Below are 14557 nucleotides of genomic sequence, written 5' to 3'. Positions count from 1 at the left end.
CCCCCTAAGGTCTGCACGTGTTGTGGCGTCACTAGTCCGTCGCATTCGCACCGTCAAAGCTTCTTCGGACTTGCTATAATGTTTGCTGTGGCCACCATAGCGTGGAAATAGAATAGTGGTCGACTGGTGGACATTGTGGGAAGTTTGGTTTCGCGGAGCAGTGAAGCATGAAGGTCTTGTCAGGTCAAAACGGACGCTTAGTACGAATGTACGAATAATGGCGCGGAGCACCGCCCGTCAATTTATTGAGCTGCAAATAAACGACCAGTTTTAGCGCAGAGCTTAAAGATTTGTGCCATCCACTCAAACAATAAGGAAAGTTACATGAAAAACAGACTGAAATTTTTGAATACATTAGAGGTACGTCAGCGCTCATGGGATAAAAATAAAATATTGACAAAACAAGCCGTTCGCAATGGAGTGGATTCCGAGAAGCTTAAAAAAAAAGAGCGTGTTCTTTTTGTACCACCCCAACGCGCCCATCTTTTTCCTTACCTCTAGCGCCCTGTTCACAAGGACCAAAAGCTTATGGCTTCTATAATTTACTGGGGAGTGAAAATTGTGTGCGTGTTTCTCTCTCTCTCTCTCTGTATTTTTTGCAAGAGTTTTTGGTCTTCCAGCTGTATGTGCATGGCCAATCAGTGCACAATCTCAAGCGGAAAGTAAACATGGAAGCTGGACCTTTTTGGCCTTGTGTAAGCACACGATGAAAGTAAAGAAATAAAGAACTAAGATGGTTTCCGCAGTAACTTCTGAGAAATATGACGCACTTTAAGCAAGGCCGAAGCCGCATTTTGGCGTCTTTTTGTTACTGCGCTTGCCTCTGAATAGAACTTAGACGTAGATGAATTGTCTTGACAATTTAAAACTTGCTGCCAAAACTTAAGTTAACAGCGGTTGCCCTGATGAATTTTTGGCAATGTGGCTTATGCTTGGTCTTTTTGAGAGTAGAGTTGTTGAGGTTTCATGTTTTTTTTTTTTTTTACGCGAATTTGCTTGAAAATGAACACATATTCATAAAAGAATGCTCTGGTTCTGTTTATGTTGACATCAAACTTATGAAACTACGCCTTTTAGAGCTTTGATTTATCCACGATAAAAGCGATTTCTCTTCCCGCGCGCAGCACTTATTATAAATCTTTGTAACCAGTGTCGTGTACAGGCATGGGCAGCGCTGTATTGCGGTGCAAATAAAGTGATATACTATAAGCGCGGCCGGTCTGTCAGGGTCTCGATGCTTGACCGCGTTCCGCTCGTATATCTGTGCAGCTTCCCTTAATCGCAAGAATTTTCTCCGCTACCCATCGTCAGCTAAAAAAACTTCGGATCGTTAGAGCCTCAGTTCGCAGGTGGAGCCATCCTTTCGACAAGTGTATTTGTCTTTGTCTGTGCCCAGACGAAGACAGGTCCACTTGTCGAAACGTTGGCTCGGCTTGAGAACTGAGGCTTCCCCTCAACCCCTGTTCAGTGCTCTTTCATATTTTGTGATAAAGTAATTTTTTGTGTAAACTTCAAGCACAAGCTTAAATCCTCCTTTCCCCTTTTTCTTCCCTAAAATACAAAACCATAAACAAAAAACGCGAGTTCTACGAATATGCTTCCCCGTTAATGCGCTTGTTCACTGCAACTGTTGGAAGCGTTTGCAATTTGAATTTGTGCTTTTGGAGAGTGTGATGAGTGGCGTCGGTCCGGGTGCCCATTGCCTCTTTTTTAGCCTTATCTGCTCTCTTCTTCTTCTTTCGTCATCGTTACTAACTTCAATGGGGGCTGTTGCAGTTGAACAAATCAGACGCACCAAATAGTCAAGCAATCAAAGAGTGGGGAGCACGCTCGGACAGTCGTGTTTTTGCGTTGACACCACGCTGTAAGGTCGATATGATTGGGTATGATAACTTGGGCGGCGCTGGCCACGTTATAAGCTTTAACATCAACGCCAAGTGTTGCTTCCTTTTCCATTACTATCTTCCATTATTACATGAAAAATCCTGTTTACAGCAGAACTTTATAACGCGATAGCGTTAAAGTCGTCGTTTCCAGAAAATTGGGCGTCGGCGTGGTGAGCCAACAGTCGCGGTCTTAATTGGGTCTGATAGGTGGTATGTTTCGCGGGTGACATGGCCATGTATTAATGGGTAGTAGGATTGTGTGACGTCATGCGACCACATGACGTGGCCAAGTTGGCAGGCATGCCAAGAACGTTCGTATATCCGGCATAGTTAAAGCAAGGATCTATATATCTGTGTGGGGTGCTCTTTCACATAGTCTTGCATCCCACGAATCTATGCCAATGAGTATATGTGGCATAATATTGCCGCAATGTTATCGTACTGGCGCCGCCATGTGGCGAGCTCGGGAGACTGGCACGCGCTCGTCTTCTTCGCTCTCGGTGCTCGCTCGCCAGTCGGTTCCGTGCCTGATCTTGCCGGTGCTTTTAGTTAATCCTAAGTAAACCTGCTGAACCAGTTTCACTGGCTTCTGTGACATTTTTGGTGGAGGTGCTGGGTAGATCCCATGTACGAAGAGCCTCTGGCTGCCCCCTACGCCCATCTACACACCGTGGACACGACACCTGTGCACAAGGCGAGCCGTCGCTTGAGAGGCTTAGCACCCGAGTGTGGTCCTCTTGTTTCCCCACATCGAACCACGATGACTACAGCGGCAATTCAGACCACCACTCAGTTTCCCGTGAGTGCCCAGCAGCTGATCTGCCATACTCCACGTATGCCCACGCCGTTTCATGGCGAGAAGTTCGAAGACGTTGAGGACTGGCTGACCAGCTACGACCGGGTCGCTCTGTTTAATGCGTGGGACGAGGAGCGAAAATTGCAGAATGTTTATTTCGCACTAGAAGACGCCGCCAAGATGTGGTTCGAAAACCATGAGGCTACCATCTCCACCTGGCAGGATTTCCGGCGGCAGCTGCTCGCAACATTCGGCAACGATGCAAGAAAAGAGATGGCCGAACTCGCTCTACAGTCCCGAGCACAGCGGCCTAATGAAAGCGTCGCCATGTTTGTCGAAGAAATGACTCGGCTTTTTAACCGGGCGGATCCGTCCATGTCGGAGGTAAAGAAGGTGCGCTACCTTATGCAAGGCGTCAAGGAGCAGCTGTTCGTTGGCCTTGTACGTGACCCTCCACGTACTGTTGCTGATATTACGAAAGAAGCAACAAGCATCGAGCGTGCCTTGAATCAGCGATTTGTACATTTCTATCGCTCTGCGAACATTGCTGCTGTAGACTTCCGCTTGCCAATGGCCGGAAACGACAGGGAAGCCCTTCGCGAGCTTATCCGAAGCATCGTGCGCGAAGAGCTGCAAAAGCTGCCCTCTCTCGAACAACATCCACGTGTTGGGGGCATCTCGGATATTGGGCGCGAAGAGCTCCGCCAAGCAGTGCCATCAGTACCGTCACCCCAGCCGCCTGCGCCACAGATCATGACGTACAGCGACGTGTTGCGTACCCCTGCACCTGAACAATTGGCACCCAGCAACCCTGCTCCTCCCGCACGTCCTCCACCGCAATATTCAGTTTCGACTGGTGTGCCTGAACCTCGGCCACCCGTTCGCAAAGCACACGCGTGGCGCACGCCGAACAATCTGCCTTTGTGCTTCCACTGCGGCGAAGCCGGTCACGTTCTGCGCCACTGCCCGTACCGTCGGATGGGCTTGCGCGGATTTTCCCCAGATGCCCCTCGGCCGCGCTATGACGAACGACCTCGGGATATCGACCAATACCTCAGCGACCACGTCCCACCTGCGTCCCTCCAGCGACGCCAGTCCAGGTCACCACCGCCGAGACAGTTTTCCACCAGCCGCCGTTCTTTCCTCAGGCAGTCCCCAAGTCCGCACCGGGAAAACTGAAGACGGCGACCCTCGGGGGTAGGGCCGCCGTCGATGGACACTACGACCAACATCCTCCGCTCACCGATTCGATCACACAGACCGACCTCCGACCCTTCGCTCCGACCAACAGTTCGACCACTTTTCGACGATCGCCGAAGTTTTCCTCCGACGCCCCCAATCGACGCACCGCACGACCAACGAGTCCGACGACCTCCCGACGATCACAGAAGCTTACCTTCGACGCCGTAATTCGACGCAACGAACGACCCGCCAGCCCGACGATCCCTGACACGCCGCACTTAGTCGACGGTGAGCTACATTCCGCCGAAATACCGATCGTCGTTGATAACCACAACACGACTGCCCTTGTAGATACCGGCGCTGATTTTTGCGTTATGAGTCATGGCCTTGCTACCATTCTGCGAAAAGTCCTGACTCCTTGGCACGGAGCCCCGATAAAGACAGCCGGAGGGCACGTGGTAACGCCGCTCGGAGTGTGCACCGCTCGCGTCGAGATTCACCACGTAACTTTCTCGTGCTGCTTTGTTGTGCTAGCAGAGTGGTCCAAGGACCTGATTCTCGGCCTTGATTTTCTTAGAGAAAACGAAGCAATCATCGACCTCCGTGACTTCATGGTGACATTTTCCACTCACCGCGCAATTTCCGACGAGTACAGACAGCACAACGACGACTACACAGACAGGCCAGTTTTCCGAGTGTGCGAAGACCATGTCACTCTACCTCCACGCACCAGCTTGTTTGTTACAGTGCAGTGCGACAACCCCCCCCCCCCCCCCCCCCCCCCCCCCCCCCCCGCCTTGCAAGGCCTCGCGGAAACGAACGTGAATTTATTGTTGAGCCTACAAGTCTGCGTCGCTCGGGGGATCTTTGCCTTGAGAAATAAACGATCTGAACTGCTTTTAACGAACTTTAGTGCCGAATACCGCCATTAACCGCAAGGTACAGCTATCGCTTATTTTGACGAAGTCAGTGCGCCATCCGCCCATTGCGCCCTTTCGCTGGCCAACGAGAACCCTCCCGAGAGCACTGGACATACTGTTCAAACTGGCGTGAACCCAGCTTTGTCTCTTACCCAGAAACGCCGCCTTCAAGCAATTCTGGACACTTACCGTGACTGCTTTGCCGTCACTTCCAAAGTGAAGCAGACGTCAGTAACCAAACATCGAATTATAGTTGATCCCACCGAGCGCCCTATCCGCCAACACCCCTACAGAGTATCGCCGAAAGAACGAGATGCTATTCGGGCGCAAGTTGATGAAATGCTCCGCGATGATGTCATCCAGCCGTCCACAAGTTCATGGGCCTCACCAGTTGTGCTGGTCGCTAAAAAGGACGGAGCACTCAGATTCTGCGTCGACTATAGGAGGCTTAACAAAATTACGAAAAAGGACGTCGACCCATTGCCTCGAATCGATGACTCGTTCGACCGACTTCGCCACGCCCGATACTTTTCATCGCTCGATCTACGCAGTGGGTACTGGCAGATCGAAGTCGATGAACGTGATCGAGAGAAAACCGCATTCATTACTCCTGACGGACTGTACGAATTTAAGGTGCTTCCATTCGGTTTGTGTTCCGCTCCAGCAACCTTTCAAAGAATGATGGACACTGTCCTAGCCGGCCTGAAATGGCAGACGTGCCTCGTCTACCTTGACGACGTTGTCATTTTCTCTGCGACTTACGAAGAGCACCTCAAACGATTGACGGCCGTGCTAAATGCCATCCGCGGGGCCGGACTCTCACTAAAACCAGAAAAATGCCACTTTGCATTCCAACAGCTCAAGTTCCTGGGTCACGTCGTGAGTGCTGAGGGAATTAGCCCTGATCCAGAGAAGACGGCTGCCGTAGCTGCTTTCCCGACCCCCACTGATAAAAGTTCCGTGCGTCGGTTTTTGGGCCTCTGTGCATATTACAGGAGATTTGTGCACGACTTCTCCCGAATAGCGGAACCATTGACTCGTCTAACAAAGGACGACCAGCCTTTCATCTGGGCCGACGAGCAGCAAAGGGCCTTCGAGGAGCTTCGCAAGCGCCTTCAAACAACGCCCGTACTTGGCCACTTCGACGAGGAGGCCGACACAGAATTGCATACCGACGCCAGTAACGTTGGCCTCGGTGCAGTTCTCGTTCAGTGGCAAGAAGGCGTTCAGCGGGTGATTGCTTACGCCAGCCGCACCCTGTCTCGTTCCGAAGCGAATTATTCTACTACCGAGGAGTGCCTTGCAGTTGTGTGGGCGGTAACAAAATTTCGGCCGTATTTGTATGGTCGGCCGTTTAGAGTGGTCAGCGACCACCACTCACTCTGTTGGTTAGCGAACCTTAAAGATCCTTCAGGCAGGTTAGCCCGCTGGAGTCTCCGCTTACAGGAGTTCAACGTCACTATTGTGTACAAGTCCGGCAAGAAACACAGTGACGCTGACTGCCTATCCCGAAACCCTATCCCGTGCTCTTCAAGTGAAACAGATGACTCCGTCTTTCTCGGCGCTCTCTCGACGCCAGATCTCGCTCAACAGCAGCGAGACGACACCGAACTGCGGCCCCTCATCGATTACCTCGAAGGAACCGCCTCATCGCCGCCTCGCCTTTTCACGCGTGGCCTGTCGTCATTCTGCTTGCGTGACGGCGTCCTCTGCAAGAAAAACTACGCTTCCACAGACATTCAGTATCTGCTGGTTGTCCCAACGCCGCTCCGTACCGACGTTTTGCAGGCATGCCACGACGAGCTTTCTGCCGGACATCTCGGTTTTTCGCGCACCTTGGCACGAGTACGACAAAAGTACTACTGGCCCAAGCTTGCCGCTATGGTTCAGCGCTATGTTAGGACGTGCCGTGATTGCCAACGTCGGAAGATACCACCTGTCAAGCCGGCCGGCCTGCTGCAGCCTATAGTTCCTCCGCGAGTACCTTCTCACCAAGTCGGTATGGACTTGCTCGGGCCATTTCCTACGTCATCATTGGGCAACAGGTACATTATAGTCGCCACAGATTATCTATCCCGCTATTGTGAGACGAAAGCTCTTCCCAGCGGCACGTCTACTGATATTGCGAACTTTTTCATCTTTAATCTGGTCCTTCGTCACGGTGCCCCTGCGATCGTTTTAACTGACAGAGGCACGGCATTTACTTCAGCTCTAACCCAGGAAGTGATGCGGCTCAGTGGCACTTGTCATCGCAGAACAACAGCTTACCACCCTCAGACGAATGGCCTTACTGAGCGACTCAATAAGACCATCGCCGATATGCTTTCTATTTACGTCAACGAAGATCATAAGAACTGGGACCAGATACTACCGTATGCAACGTTTGCTTATAACACCGCCGTCCAGGAAACGACCCGCTTTACACCGTTTCGTTTGGTGTACGGTCGCGAAGCTGTCACCATGCTGGATGCAGTGTTACTGCCAGATGTTGCCCAACCATCGATTGCCGGTGCCGACCAATTCGTCCAGCATGCCGAGGCCGCTCGCCAGCTGGCTAGACTGAGAGTCCGGACACAGCAAGGTAAAGATGCTCGACGGTATAACCTTCGTCACAGGGAGGTAATTTACAACCCTGGCGATCAGGTTTGGGTGTGGACACCTGTTCGCCAGCGGGGTCGCTCCGAGAAGCTTCTGCGCCGCTACTTCGGCCCGTACGAAGTACAACGCAAACTCAGCGACGTCACCTACGAAGTGACCCCGCAAGGAACTGTTCGCTCATCCCGACGGCAAGCACAATCGGAAGTCGTACATGTCGCCAGGATGAAGCCCTTCTATTCCCGCTAGGTCAAGCTACATGTGTTTTTTTTTTTCTTTGCTTCTTTTAACTACTTGATGTGAACGCGCATCCTCGCCGACTACGGATATCCTCTACCCCGCCACTCGGCATCGGGACGATGCCTTTTCCACCGGGAGGGGCAATGCCGCAATGTTATCGTACTGGCGCCGCCATGTGGCGAGCTCGGGAGACTGGCACGCGCTCGTCTTCTTCGCTCTCGGTGCTCGCTCGCCAGTCGGTTCCGTGCCTGATCTTGCCGGTGCTTTTAGTTAATCCTAAGTAAACCTGCGGAACCAGTTTCACTGGCTTCTGTGACAATATAGGCACAAATAAAAGAGCACTGATTAACCGAGTCGGACGGAGAATGAACGCGAACGGGGATTCATTAGGAAGCCGGCAAGCTGGAGCCATTACCGCTGTCGCTTTATACTTATAAAGGCGCAGCTTAAGTGTTGGAAGGTAACGACACTTGGAGCTCGTGTGTCCCCCTATTTCCTTTTTTTTTTTTCTTTACCGCAGAGCGAGCAGCAGTGTCACAGTGCAAACAAAATTAGGCCAGGGCTTAGCTTGGCTAAGCACGGATACACATGCAGAAGCTCTGTTTAGCACTCGATCGTTTAGCTAAGTTGTGCTTTGTTTGTTTTTGCTTTGCCACGTCTTGCCACGTTCAGCTAGGTTTTGCTTTGTTTAACTGTCGTTTAACTCGCTTTCCGAACACACCGTCGCCAGTTTCACACACTGAGCGTGTCTACATCCTTCTTGTGCTGCAATCTTAATACCCAGAACACGCAAGCACGTATGGGTTGTTCAAAACGTCGCGGACGAAGATTCTGGTAGGAACTTTCTTTGTATCCAAACAATCTTCGGAGTTTTATTGACGGTACGGATCCATGGCAGCCAAACGTGTTCTGTTTGCCATTTTCCGCAGCTTGCTTGGCACGCTTTTCGGTTCTATTAACTTCCAAACGTTTCTTCCGCTCCTGTGCACTTTCACTATTGCCCTGAAGCATAAACAGTGAAACGTAGCCTCTTTTCTTCAAGTTTTTTTTTTTTTTTCTCTTAGCAACCATTCCTTCATTGGTCGACTTTCGCTATTGCTATAGTCATACGCAGTCGCTGCTGCTCGCTGCGTTTGGCGAGTCGATGATCTTCAGACAATCCGGAATGACCTGGCTAGCACTCAATTTCCTACTTCTTCTCTCGCAGCGCCGCCGTTTTCACAAGCAGCAATAGCAGCGGCAGCACAGCGACGAAGAAGTTACTGGCGTGCCATATTTAGTTAAGTGTCTGACGGGTGCTTTGTGCTTTTCAGTGCGAAAGAACTCGTACTATCGTCAAAGCCGAGCAGAAATTTTGATTGTGCCTCGCGGGTTACCACAGCAACTGTGTCGCCGGTCTTTGTCGATCCACCAAAGCCGCGAGGGGGACAGATACTCCTTCAGCATGCAGGGCGCCTCCCCTCTATAGCCTCTGGCGCGTCATTTGCTCGCACATCACTAGAGAGCCTACATGTGGCGCCAGTATTTTCCTCTTTCATACAAAATTGTGACCACCATTCTTTTTTGGCGCGTTCGAATGGTGCCATACCATTTCGCTTCCCATTTAGTATCACCGGGTAGTTAGTTTGCGATAGGGATTAATAATAATAATAATAATAATAATAATAATAATAATAATAATAATAATAATAATAATAATAATAATAATAATAATAATAATAATAATAATAATAATAATAATAATAATAATAATAATAATAATAATAATAGTAATCAATCAATCAATCAATCAATCAATCAATCTTTATTTAATGTGCGCAGGAACAACCATGTGGTCTTTGTGCTGCAGCACAAAAAAAAAATGAAAAAGCACAAACATGTTTACACACACAGAGAGAACACAAAAAAAAGAAATAAATAATACATGAAATGAAACTGAGACGAAAAGTATCACGGAAATTAAGCAAACAATGAGTATCATCACTTATATACACAGTGAGAGAATTTTTTAGCACACCAGGAAATAAAGAAAAAAAAAAAAGAACGGTAGGTAGAAGAGAGAAAAAAAAAAAAACAGATGACTGACATTGATTATAGTAATATAGAAATATACATAAAATAAACAACCATTCCAGGCGCAACAAGTGCATGGTACTTAAAACACAGGCTAGAAATACAGAATAATACAATAAAGAAGTAAAATTGAACAAGGGACAGTAAGATTCGAATATAAAGTTTAAAGTTGAAATATAAGCAAGAAACGGATAAAAAGTAGTTCAAGATACAGACAGCATTGAACAGGAGAAAAAGCAAAAAGTGAAGTAAATACAATTTAAGGCTAGAAAGTGGGAGTTATATGTGATAAAGTACTATTTAGAATACAACGCTACGAACATCCAATGTAAATGAACAGAGCGAGTTTTGGAAGATGTCAAGGTGAGGACAAAAAGAGTTAAATAACCACTGCATCCTGTCCAGAGGGGAGTGGGAATGAAGAGGAGAAACCTGAAATGGTCTGAATTCCCTCATGCTCTTTCGCGGAACGCGCAGTAGGATGTACTCTAAGAGCTGAGGGCACATAATGTGGCCATGAAGGAGTTTGTACAGAAATATGATATCAAGTCTGATACGACGGCAGTGAAGGGAAGGAAGATTCAGTTGGGCGCTCCTGGTGGAGCGAGAGGGGGAAGTTGCGAAAGGAAAGCGATAATGAAATATCCGTAAAAAATTTTTTTGTACTCTGTCAACCTTGTCCAAGTTCGATTTGCAAGTGCCATTCCAAACAACCGACGCATACTCCAAGACCGGGAGGCATATGGACAGGTACAGTTTTAGGAACGGAAGTGGAGTATGGAACTCTCTCGAAAGTCTGCAAACGAATCCGAGTGTGCGCATAGCCCGCTGAGCAATGCGTTTAGTGTGAGAGGAGAAGCTGAGGGTGCGGTCAAAAAGTACACCAAGGTCATTAATTTCATCAACCCTATCCAACAGCACAGAATTGACAGAATAATGGTAGAGAAAGCTATGTGTTTTACGAGTAAAGGACACAACCCTAGTTTTGGAAGAATTGAGGGTAAGTCGATTCATCGCACACCAATCAGAAAAAGCAGATATGTCCGATTGCAACAACACGCAATCTTGAAAAGAATGTATTACCTTGAATATTTTTATATCATCAGCATAAAGAAGAAACGAGGAGTTCTTTATCGCCGAGGAAACATCATTAATAAAAACGGAGAAGAGAAGCGGGCCTAGTACTGAACCTTGAGGAACTCCACTCGTTGCAGGGTAAACGAAAGAAGTCTGTCCATTGACACTGACAAAGCAGAAGCGATCAAGGAGATAGTTGCGTAGGAGGGCTACGAGAGAGACTTCAACGCCAGAGAGTAGAAGTTTTTCAAGAAGTAGTGAGTGAGTAACAACGTCGAAAGCTTTGCTCATATCACAGTACACAGTGTCAACCTGACCCCTCTGAAGGACTGCTAATAATAATAATAATAATTATTATTATTATTACTGCTAATAATAAGGACTGCTAATAATTATAATAATAATAATAATAATAATAATAATAATAATAATAATAATAATAATAATAATAATAATAATAATAATAATAATAATAATAATAATAATAATAATAATAATAATAATAATAATTGGTTCACAGGAAAGAAAAGGCGCAATATTTGTATTCACACTTGTTCTGTGGACTGATTTATTTATAGGAAGGGAAAGGCACGGTAACTGTCTCACTTGATTTCTGTGGACACCGCAACCGCGCCGTAAGGGACGAGAGGAAGATGGGAGTGAAAGCGGAAAAGGAGAAAGGGGAGCTGTAGTGGAGGGCTCCGGAGTAATTTCGACCACCTGGGGATCTTTAACGTGCGCTGACATCGCACAGCACACGGAATAATAATTGATTCACAGGAAGGGAAGGGCGCAGTATTAATGTATAGAAGAAAGAAAGAAAGAAAGAAAGAAAGAAAGAAAGAAAGAAAGAAAGAAAGAAAGAAAGAAAGAAAGAAAGAAAGAAAGAAAGAAAGAAAGAAAGAAAGAAAAAAGCGACTTGCATTAAGAAAAAAAAGAAAATCATTTTTCGCCGCCATTGAGCCTCACGACTCTGTTGACATTGATACACGCTCCGACAGCCTAGCTCTCTGCCGTCGCCTTTCAGGTCACTTCCTTTAGGAATTCCAATCGGCACCCCTGGAAACGCGTCCGACATCCGTCGCGCCACCGTATCGCCGGCAGAGGGAAAAACCCAGCCGCCCCGAACGCGCGCTAGGGTGCCTAACGCGCGCAAGCCTCGATCGGCATGGCGAGCTCAGAGCTCGCGTTTCCCCTCACGCTCGCGTCTTCCCTTGTTGTGCATGGGTTAGATATGTGTAATGCATTGTGCCGGAAGGAGCGGTGACCTTCGCGATTAAAGCTTGATCGGCCACGGTACCGGTTTTTCCTTTGCATTATGAGGTTGGGAAGGTCAGAGACAAACTGTTAACTAATGCAAAAAGAAGCTTCACGGATTCACGAGCACCGATAAAGCCACTTCAGTCCCTTCGCTTACAGCGCGGTTCAGGCTTGCAAGGAAGTATGACAGATACTACGCCTTTCTTTTTCTGTAAATTTATTAATTTTATTATTATTATTATTATTATTATTATTATTATTATTATTATTATTATTATTATTATTATTATTATTATTATTATTATTATTATTATTATTATTATTATTATTATTATTATTATTATTATTATTATTCATAACCACTCGTCGCTGTGCACGAAAACATCCAGTCACAATATGATTGCATACCAAACCATCTGGAATTGGGCGACGCTGGTTACTAGCACGATACCCAAATTTTAATTATTGCCATTCTCGGTTTTGAGAGCGCCGGATCGAATTTTATGACTGCTGCTATGCGACGCTCGTAATGACGTGTCCAGTGATGCGGTCCGCAACGACAAGGTCTTCCGCTGTCGTGGTTCCACATGTGAAGCGTCGATTAATCATAGCGCGTCAGATCGAAAGACACGTTAGCCCTTGTTTTCATCAAATTTGTTTGAAATTAGCTTACACTATGCACTGTTATTGATAAACAAAGAATCAAATGTGTTGAGAATGCATTGGGCGAGGTGAAATATGTGTATCATTTGTCTACGTTTTGCGGGATCACGGAGGTAACCTACGCTGCGCTGGGACTGTATCCAGGCTCGGGCTGCTTTGATCAATATATCTTTTCGAGCTTTCGGGAAAGCACCGTATGCTCCTGTAAAGGTGCGCGCCAACATGTCACCTGAAGATGGGAAGGTTAAGGGGTCACGGTATTACTTCCACCGGTAAGTTTATTGCTCTCTGAATGCGCCCAGGGTGTCGTTCATGAAACATTTTATCGATATGTTTTTTTAGTGCGAAAACATTTGCACAGCGATCCCTCTCCTCAAGTTTGTTTCTGCGGTACCTCTATGCTTAGTTGTCATAGCAATTGTGATGCTAGCCGCCTCGATTGTTTCCATTACAACTGTGACGCCACTCGTCGAGACTTTTCTACTAGAGAGTAATGGTCTTTATCCGAATACGATGACTGGATTTCGCCGGGGACGCTCTTCCTTCGACAGCGTCATCGACCTCGTGGCGACAGCACAACACGAAAAGCGTCACCGCCGACTAGTAGCTGCTGTCTTTTTAGATATAAAGGGAGCTTACGACAATGTCCTCCATGATGCTATTCTTGATAGACTTGACGACGTCGGAGTTGGTGGCCGGCTGTACTTGTGGATTGTGAGCTATCTCAATGGCCGCTCTGTTTACATGACTAAGCCTCATGGAGATACTACCCGTATATCAGGTCGGTCAGTAGCGAAGCGGCGAGTGTGACGACGGAATGAACAGCAGATATATACTTCTGTGGAAGGTTTTCCTCCCCCATTGCTTCTTAAGCGCTATTTGCTAGTACTGCATCACTAACGGACCTTCACGTGACGCCAGAGTTCTCCTCTTTCGTTTCAAAATTATGACGCAACAACGTAATGTATGCTTCCGGTTGTGTGCCTTGAAATAAATGTTTAACACTTCGCCAAACTCTGCGCCTGTCTATCAATGCTATGAACAGCCAAGCAAAGCCGTGAAGCGGAGCCTATGAATTCTGAAGATATGGCCAAACGCCGCAAGAACTGCAGAGAAAACGTGCAAGGCCGAAATATGGTACGAACTGCTGAAACATGAACAGAACGGGCTGCGAGGCTGGAGGCTGACCGTAATCGAAAGCGTACTAAACGTGTCGTTAACTGGAACGTCATATATCGCTTTCACGCGACCATTGGTTTAACCATGTTTAAACCTGGAAGGAAAGCGTAGCATGGGGAGGAAGAAATTTAGGTGGGCGAATGAGGTTAAGAAGTTCGGGGGGGGGGGGGGGGTCAAGTGGATGCAGCTAGCACAGAACCGGGTTAAGTGGAGAAATATGGGAGAGGCCTTCGCCCTGCAGTGGGTATAGTCAGGCTGATGATGATGATGATGATGATGATGATGATGATGATGATGATGATGAAACCTGTCTAACTTTTTTTCATCTGCGATAAAAATTAATTCAGGGTAATTCAAACAGCGGTCTGTCTTGTTTCCCTCCCTAGCGTAGTCTTTTTGCCATTGTTAGCATAATTTGTAGGCCTTCGGAGATTCGCTAGTCTACGTTGAAGTTAAGCGTCCGCGTGAGTAGAAAATCTATTTTCCTATCAAATATGGCTTTGTATGCCACTTGCTGCGAGGTGCCCCGCCGCCCTTGCAGAGTGGCCGAATTATGATGTCCCGGCTTCCTCAGTGACCTTTGATCGCGACCGAAAAGATTAGCATCACCGTTTGTGAGCGCACCGAGCTTTTCTTTTGGGCAAGTGGCCTCCCCATCACGTGCAAAGCAGCCAGTCCTGGAGGAT

At 47.5% G+C, this 14557-nt stretch overlaps 1 protein-coding gene across 1 annotated transcript in view; it reads right to left on the bottom strand.

Annotated features, from left to right (window-relative positions):
* LOC146185678 (uncharacterized) overlaps nucleotides 1-14557 on the bottom strand; it is a 41676-nt gene that overhangs the window by 24455 nt on the left and 2664 nt on the right. The window lies entirely within an intron of this gene.

This window comes from Amblyomma maculatum, chromosome 6 (genome assembly GCF_055883805.1).
Source record: "Amblyomma maculatum isolate TAMU_Amacu chromosome 6, ASM5588380v1, whole genome shotgun sequence".
Lineage (NCBI taxonomy): Eukaryota > Metazoa > Arthropoda > Arachnida > Ixodida > Ixodidae > Amblyomma > Amblyomma maculatum.
Note: the sequence above shows the minus strand (reverse complement) of the source record. Positions and strands in the feature narration are given on the sequence as shown.